Here is a 9640-nt window from a genome sequence, read left to right on the forward strand (position 1 = left end):
AGAATTGTATGTTTTTAAGCAAGTTTAATTATTTGGTACAAAGTTTTTATGGGTACACCACTTTGACTATTTTGCAATAATCCTCTTATATATACTCTCAAAAGGGATTAAAAGCAGAAATTTTATTCAGGCTCCACAAAAAAAAGTGTGTGCAAGTTATTCATACGTTTATTTAAAATGTTTAATCCCTTTAAATTTGACTAAACCACATGGACCCAAAAATATCATTGACCCTTATGTGTCCCAACTAACAATTCATAATTCAAAGATATTCAGTTTACTGTCATAGAAGACTAAAGAAACTAAAATGATGAGCTCTTGCCCTCTGGCAGACGAAACTCAACCATTTTAAAAACTAATTTGTGCCTACCTGAAACTTTTAAACAATGCTGCTTGAGGCTGTAGGAATTGTGCAATGGTAATTTATTGTTGTGATTGATACAGCTGGTGCTGTTTTGTTCATATGTTGTTGTTTTTTTTTACTTTACTGTGGAGGCATTTATGTGCGAAGCATTAGAGTCCAAGACAAATTTCCCTCCAGGGACAATAAAATATATCATATTCGTGTCATCAAAGTTGTTGGCCTTTCATTTTCTGTCAATCATTTAATCAACTAATCATTGCAGCTCTAAAACAAACAGTCTCTGTAACCCATCACAACAAGATAAGCTTTGGGCTTTAACATTGTGCAAGTAACTGCCTGTTTGTCAGTATGTCCATTCATACTTTTACTTCTTTGTTTTCATTTTCAATTGCTGTTGTTCTTTTATGTTCTGTATATTTATATTTATACCCATCAGTATCTAACGGCACAATGTATTGATCTCATACATATAGCTTACATGGCCTATAATGCCTCAGGAAATATACAACAATGGAAAATAATTAGTTTATTTGGTCTCCACAATTGTTAAATGCAAAATCTTCCACTTTAAAAAAAAAAATGAAGCCAATCATAAACATCTGACCACATTTTCTTGATAAATCTTCAGCTGTAGAACAAGTGTTCAGATGTTTCAATATCAGATTCACAGAAATGTCTGTTATTTCAATCCAGATTCACTAGTTTGAAGCTGAATGTAATCATGTAGACTTTTATAAGCACTCGCTGCTACTTAGCAGTCAGAACTATGATGAAATCTCCTTGTTCACTGTTTGAACAAACTCCAAAACAAAGTCAGCATAAGTTGCAGCATTCCCACAGTCTCTTACGTATTGTGAAAACCACAAAAAGAACCACATCCGCCTTAGATGACACATGTTCTCCATGGATGATGTCCAACATCTTGTCTGCAGCCACCAAATCCTCCTCACCAAATGTTTGTTGAACATATTGTCTGCATATGAACACAACTAGTGTTCATTCACCACGTTTCCTGTTTTTTTGACCCCTCCCACCCCCCAACCTATACACACACACCCTAGCTTTGCTTTAAATCAGTGGTAGACAAATAGTGGCCCGTGGGCAAAATCTGGACCTCCAGCAAAAATATTTGGCCCTGTAATGCAAGCTAACGTTTTCCCTTTAACAGATGACATCAAATCTTTTACATGACTCTTCATAAATCTACAATAGATAACAATGTAAACACAAATCTCACGTAAATCCCAATAGATTTGACCTTGTAACACCTTTTAAATTTACCAGATGAATAATATATATGTATTACAGCTGCATTACTAAAAATGCAGAAATCTTCAGCAATTTAAAAAAATCTATTAGCACCACCTATGGGTAAAATTATACCCAATGTTCAGCATCCCCTCTTGTACAACTCTGGTGAATTTGGTTACCATGGACTATTACGATTAAGAGATGTGGCAGTTGTATGGTGGTGTTTCACTTATCGCCACCAGGTGGGGCTGTTGGTGCCATGATTCAATATGTCGTGCACTTTCTCATGGACAACTTGTTTCATTTTTATTTGTGTCTTTTTATTAAAGCCTCCAGAATTATAGAAATAAGTCAGTTGAGGCCTTTAGGGGTATTATTGTATCAAATGTTACACACTTGTACAGTGTTACCTTATGTTCAACATGCCCAAATTTGGTTGCAGTCAAATTTAGCACTGAAGAGTTATGGCCCATTGAGTGCATGTTACAGACAAACAATAAGTTATGGTCAAAAACAAACTCACACGTTTTATTCAGGGTTATCTAAATATGCTCTGTGCCAAGTTAGGTGAAGATTAGATTAAATATTTGCAAACAGAAGCAAAAAATGTGTTTACCAAAATATTCAAAATGGCCTAAAACTTTTCAAGGCACTTATGGGCGTCCAAGGAACACTGTGCAAATATTGTTTTGCAATGCATCACAGTTTATGAATTATTAGCCAAAATCAGTGCCATGTTTTAAGCGTTTCCACATGGGTCATCTGTCCATGAAGTATAAATAGTCAAACATTTATGAATTTTAAATATTTAAAAATATATATTTGCAATTACTGGAATATGCTAGAAAAGAAGAAAAATATGACTTTAAAGACCTCAAAGAGCTGAATATTTTGATTCTTGAATTGTTTCTATAGCTGAAAGTATGCAGAAATAGTTAGCAATTGAAAAACATGAGAAGAAGCAATAAATAAAGCTCTAAAGAATAATTTGGCTGATCTGAGCAGAACAGATTTGTGTCAGTTATGGCACTATGTAGTGCTGAAGTGGCTGAAGTGTGTGGACAAGTTCTCAATCATATTTCTATTCTCATAGTGTAACACAGAAGATATGTTTATGTTCATGAGTAATTTTTTGCCAGATGAGTATCGACATAAGTTACATCACTCACTGATGGGAAATATGCGAGTCAGTGCTGAGAAAAACTGGCTCATTGTTGAACCTAATTGCTTTAAATGATACCATAATTTACTAATACGACCTAAAATACAGTCATTTTTATTTCCCCCACATCCAATGCACAATTGTTGTAATTCACCCTGGTTGCCATTAGATGTCCACGAAGATCACAGATGATTTAAGGCTCATTTAAAAGCAATGTTACACAGTGAAACAGCATTTTGAAAGAACCTTCCTTTCTTAATTTAATGAATACTCCTGACTGTGGAAACAGGATATTGGTGTGACAGTATCACTGAAACAATGAGAAAATCAGTTTTAATTGATGGAAGGTGCACAATTATTAAATCTGTAATGGTTTTAAAGGTTGTAAACCTGTGATGATGTTTTCCTGGAAGTAAATGTAGTAGATTTTTTTCTATAATTACACAAAAAAATGCATATATTATTGTATATAATTGAATTATTCGATACATACTTTGATACGCATGAAAATATTATTATTAATCTACTTTTTAGATAAATATTCTGCACATTGTAACCTGGCAGGATAAATATCTGAGTGTATTTGATGCTCGGGTCTGGAGCAGGTCTGGTTGTTCTGTGGACACAGCATGAACCTATTGCTTCTCCACTGTGCAATCTTTTTTTTCCAGCTCTGTCCAAACTCAAAGTTGCCAACCCACTAAGGAACTGCAGGCGATTAAGTGTAGGAGGATGAGGATAATTACAAGCTTGCTATATTCAGTAGAGCCCCCGGTTCCCAGATCCTGTCTGCCATCCTCGCTCTCAGCACCTCAGCTGGAAAGAGAGTGAGGAAATGATCGGCTCTGCTCATAAAGAGGAGAAATCACAGTTCTGAGACGCAGGAAAAAAATGTGTAGATGACCAAAATGGGCAAGAACTGTGATGCAACCACAAGCTGCAAACACTTACCTGTGATCCAGAGACAAAATAAGAACAATGAGCTTATGTAATGAATCTTCTCTGGCAAACGCTGTAAGACAGGAGCAACCATCAGAGCAGATCAATCACCTTAATGATTGTCCATCCATATGGATACTCCATTCATTTGCAGCTAAATTAAGGATTTTTTGACTTTATAGATGATTTTGTTTCTTTACAAATCAAGTCTATTTACTTCAATAGCACATTTAAAAACAATATCCTATACATGTGCTGACGCAAATAGTTGATTAAGTAATTAACAATCTTCATAGGCAGTCAGTTATTTAAAACATTCATCAAGAAAACATGCAAACATTTCCTGATACCAGCTTCTAAAAGCAAGTAAGTATTTTCTGTTTCTTTCTGTTTTGTTTGATTGTTAATCGAATCTCCTGCTGTCACTTTCGTTTCTTGTTTTCTGACATTATGCAGACTAAATGATTATTGACAGATTCATCAATTATTAAAATAATCTTAAATTGCGGCCAAGTGAAAAAAAATGACCACATACTGCCTCCAGAGGGAAAATAAGATGTTTCATACATTTTAATATTTAATAAAATGATCAATTAATTATTGGCTTCTTTGGAGTTTTCATCAGATTTGTTGACAATAAGAAAAATGTGGACAATCACCAGATTTATCCTTTAATCTGAAATGAATAGATACTTTGAAAAACTGAAAAAAAGCCCAGGGTGAGGATGCAGATTGTAACAAATTGAATATCATCCTGCCCCACCACGGAGAACCTACAGTGGCCGTAAAACAAAAGGCCCTTTGGATAGTCAGTGCTTGGTTTGTCCCTTCTGGGCTACTAGCAGTGCAATATGGCATGTTCCCCTAGGAACAGCGCCAGGCTGTGAAGCCAATCTTACAAAGTGGCCAAACCGTGTAATGTCCACATGTTATTGGGCCAAAAAAGGGTCCAAAAAGACTTTTACCATAGATTTACATTGTCAAAGAGAGACACCCCTGCGAAATGACTTGTTTCACTATCAGAATTTTATCCTTTTGGTGTGCACATTTGAAAAGTCCAGAAGAGCCACATGATTGAATTGATTTATCCTCATTCAAGTTAGCCAGAGGGCTAAACAGGAAGTTACCTGCTTAGCTGGCAGAAGTCAATAGTGTGCTTGCTCTATGGGCCTCATGGATGCAGCATCTATACGGAAGAAGTCAAACTTCTTTAGCTTCATGTACCACGGAAAATTTTCCTAGAAATGAACAAGGTCCTGCTCCCGATGCTGTATCCAGTTCTCTTTATACATCCATGCTCCCTATTTAGATATAAAGGGCTCATTCTAAGGTAACAAATTTATATTTTCAGGTGATTATACACGGATTAAAACATACTTATAAACATTGTATTCAATGTCTGCCAATTGATCCCCTTAAATCTTCCACCATGGTCCTTTAAAAGACAGAACACACATTTCCACACTAAGTTAAGAATTTAATTATTTGTTTATTTATTAATTTATTTACGTATTTCTATCTCCAGATTCACCCAGCCGAAAAATATAAATTTCGGTGTATTCCAAAAAAAAAAGGAAAAAAAAAAGAAGGAGAAAACAAACAAACAAAAAGGAAGGGACAATGGCATCTTCATCAACCGCATTGAAGGAATTAATCAACAAAAGAATTCAAAGTGGCAATAATTATTATCATTATTACAATAATAATTAAATGATCAGAATATCCACATTCATAACAAATCCATATACAACTGCAATACACTCTTCAACACCACTCTTCCATTAATATACACAAAATCCCCAAATGTCTGTCCTGTCAAAACAACAATAGAGGAGTTTTGGGGAGGGGTGGTGATTGGGGTAAAGGTTGGGGGGGGGGGCTATGGCTTGTCAAGGGGGATGAAGATGAGTGACCAGCGGATTTAATGGATCTAAGGTTAGTAAGAGTATAAGGGGGGAGGGGGAGGCACACTTATTTAGTAAGGACCTATACAAAAACAAGCAATGTTAAGTAATGACAGTATACTTTCATGGAAGGATCTGCCAGTCTAACCGAATCTTAATAAAAGGTTAGAAGGCTCCATGAGAGGCAGAATTTGGGGAACAAAATTTCAAGAAATATATAAGGGTTGTCTGAATAAATATATAACTCTGAATGACAACCGTTGCAAACATATACCATAGGAACCTAAATTGAAAGTCAGATAAGTAAGAACTCAAAACAGGTTGAGAGTTTCAAAGAAATGCAGATGGTGGTTTTTGAAAAACAAAAAAAACAAAAAACTGTCTTAGTCTATATATGTACAAACATTGCTTGGTCACCCAAATCTACTTAGAAAAGCTTTTTAGTTGGTCAGAAAATGAGTGCAAGCTTAAGATTATGTGAGTAACTTCTTGTATGAGAGCTTCAAGAATGCAGCTAAGTGACAGACCTCGCTGATATTCTAAGTCTGCACAGAAAGTGCCTCTGATAGCTGTCAGTAAAAACCTTTCCATGCCTCAGTATTGGTTACTTGAGAAGACCTATTCATAGAAAGAGAGAGAAACATTAGAGGAAAAAATAACTGTACACTCTGCATATACAAACAAACTGTATATACACATAGACATACCATATATACACATTTATCCAGTATATACACAAAGATTTACCCAGTACACACACTTATATACAAACACATTCACTCCTTGTTGTTTTTTTAGCGGGACCTCTAACATATCTCTCTCTGTCCTCATTTCAGTCACATGTGGAAAAAGGCTAAGGATTTCAACTCAAATTGGTATCAGTGGAGTCCATCCATAGAAAGAAATGGGGGAGTTTTACAGCAATTTGACTGCAGAGAAAGAAAAAAAAAAGTGGTCACACTGACACCAAGAGTTCATCCACTGCTCGGTTCAAACTCTACAGACAGATAGTCGAAGTGGAGTACAAAACAACAGCTGTAAGAACGTCCTTATCCAACGGCTTTCACATCGTCCGTTAATGGAGAGCTCCATGGCGATTGTTGGGTGAGAGAAACATCCATCCACTTTCTTTTTTCTTTTTTTCTTTTTCTTTTGATTATAACCAAGAGGAAGGAGGGCACAGGTCTCAGCAACGTGCAAACTATTGTAAGGGGAGTAGGTAAAACACAAGTTTGGCCCTTTCACAGTCATCACAGTCCTGCAGGGCAAATACTCTCTCCACAAGATTGTCTTAGTATAAGAAAGCTTATAAAATGGATTATTTATGAACTTCCATTAGATAGAGAGGCATCTATCTATATCAAGAAATAAATATCTGCTCCGGAAGATTTCTGATGAAGAGTTTTTTTCTTTTTCATACTATTGTAAGAATAAGCAGTGTCATAGAAATATAAATAATAACATTCAGTCCGGTTTTTCAAAGTCTTCATTGAAGCAAGAGTTGTTTGCTCTGAGCAGTTTCGCTTATAGTCGTATTAGGCTGTGCATATTTAGTTTCCTTTAAATCAAAGTCTGAGAAAGAGATTCGAACGGAAGAGCTAAAAACTAATGTTGAAAATGTTGCAGAAATTTTAAGTGTCTAAAATGGAGTAAAAATGAAGCAGTTAAATAATGCTTTGAGAATCCTAGATAGATAAAGAATGAATAGATGAGGAGGAATCAAAGGGTAATTTGAAAAGACTATAAGAGAGAAAGAGAGAAGACAGAGAAAGAGAGAGAAAGAGAGAGAGGGAAATAAATGCTTTGAAAGTAACTTAGCTTTGACTGAAATTTTAAGAGAAGTCAAGCACCTTTGAAATACATCTTACCCCACAAACATTCTCCCCTCTCTCTCATTTTGAGCAACACGCCTCCCTCAGTCTTTGTGTTCCTCCGATCAGACTGCATAGCTGTTCTTTGCATGCTTTGCAGGCCAATAACGCATGTCCAGCCTTCCTTTTAAAAAGTAAAATGTAGCTCCAAACCACGAGGCGTAAAACCCATTTAAAAAAACAAAAATCAAAATCCTGTCATCAAATCAGAGAGAGAGGGCCCAAGTAAAGTATGGTAAAAAAAAAACAAAAAAACAAAACAAAGAACCCAGCATTTCCTTACATGGTCCGCTGGGGTTCTGCACCATCCTTTAAGCCAAGAGAATGGGACCAATGCCCCAAGTTCTCCCTTTGTCAGCCAATCGCGTCACGAGAGAGGGCTCTGGACATTTGGCCATGCCACCCTGTGGACTGCCGATGGTGCATCAGCCAATTAGGTTCCACATTGTCCTCCATGAAGCTTTGAGAGTGGCTAAGGGGAGAAAAAAAGGGGGAGACAGAGAGAGAGAAGAAACGGGGGAGGGTGCTTGATCAGGTGCTATTGAAGCATAGAGACGGAGTAGTGGGTGGCAGTCTTTCCAAAGCTGGACTCATCTCTTTTCTATTGTTTTTTTTTGTTTTTTTTGTGTTCAGCTCTGAGGCAACTGCTTGTTTACCTGAGTCACTGAGGTATTTTCACAGCAATGTTAATTTCTCAATCGCGGATCATCATTTCACATCTCTGGAAAGACACTGATGTTCACGCCTAGCCCGCTTTGAATCCAACATTCATCACACACAAGTAATTTCACAAGAAAAAAAGTAGCCCTACAAGCTGTCTGAGTAGAAGACAATCTTTCCCTGCGTAAGACTGCGAGCATTGTTAACATTTGGTGGTTCAACAGTTAAACATTCACTGTAATGATGAATCTGATCTAATCTAATCCACTAGCACTGGCCTACAAGGTACTGGCACTGGCCATGTTGACCTTTGACACTGCAGAGTAAGATATTTAAAAATGGCTGACACAAAGCTGATGTGAAACTCTTCAACTCCTCTTGGTTCCTCCAGCACGTTTAAACAAGCTGAGTTCTTGTGGAGCGACACCCGTGTGCGAGGCTACAGAGACAGAAACAAATTCACACCCAGACAAACCTTACAACAGACAGTTTATACACAAAATGAAGGAATATGGATACACATTACAAACATTTCAAAGACTCGTGTGTTTTCAGCATTTGACACATGAGAAACTGAAGAATTCATTTCAAAAATACATCATACAATATTTCTGAAGTTTAATGTACATTAAATTATATTCTCTTTTAATTTGGTTTAATGCTTTTATCAAATGCTTTTTTTTTTTAAATAAATAGAGCTTTTCTAATCTAAGGTGGTGAATATTTAATTTTGAAATGAAACTTCAAATTATGATAAATACACACGCTCATGTCATGTCATTAAAATTATTTTTCATTAGCATCAGGGGCGTAATATGTTCATATTGTCTTAAGCAAGGCTGTGTAAGGTGCAATTAGTTAATGACTAGCTAGTCTACTGGCCAAAGGATGCTCATTATATTTATCCGAGGCACTTAGTGGTGGGCTTAGCAAACCTAAATGATTGAAATGGTCTTTTCACACATGTTTGAGAGAGAACAAATAAAGAATATGTTAATAAATAGTTAATAAAATGTTAATTAGGTAGTTAGTGCCCAAAACAGAAAACACAAGGGGACAATCAGTAACCTGTCATTAGTATTTATATTACTCATAGTTATACCTGCAGTCTGATAATGTATTTCTGAATAAAAATAAATATTAGTAATAATCTTCTGTATCTGAAAACAATAAACAAACACTTTTTAAATTAATTAAAAAAACAACAACAACTTGAAAACTGGGAATTAATTCCATTCATCCATTTCATTCAAAGTTGCTTCATTCTAGCTTAAAATTGTAGTGCTCACTAAAAACAGCACTTTGGGGTTTTGGTCTCCACAAATTTGAAATAACCCATCAATTTCCAGCCAGGGAGCTGCCTTATATTAGCTGTAAATAAAACCAGAGATTGGAGGAGGGCGCTTCTAAAACACAGATATGGAAACCCCAACAACCCCATCGGACATAAGAACACAACAGGATGCACAAAAAACAAAGACAAAGACAC

The 9640-nt window shown here is 36.1% G+C and overlaps 1 protein-coding gene across 1 annotated transcript in view; it reads right to left on the reverse strand.

Annotated features, from left to right (window-relative positions):
* ankmy2a (ankyrin repeat and MYND domain containing 2a) overlaps nt 1-9640 on the reverse strand; it is a 366395-nt gene that overhangs the window by 151668 nt on the left and 205087 nt on the right. The window lies entirely within an intron of this gene.

This window comes from Scomber scombrus, chromosome 7 (assembly GCF_963691925.1).
Source record: "Scomber scombrus chromosome 7, fScoSco1.1, whole genome shotgun sequence".
NCBI lineage: Eukaryota > Metazoa > Chordata > Actinopteri > Scombriformes > Scombridae > Scomber > Scomber scombrus.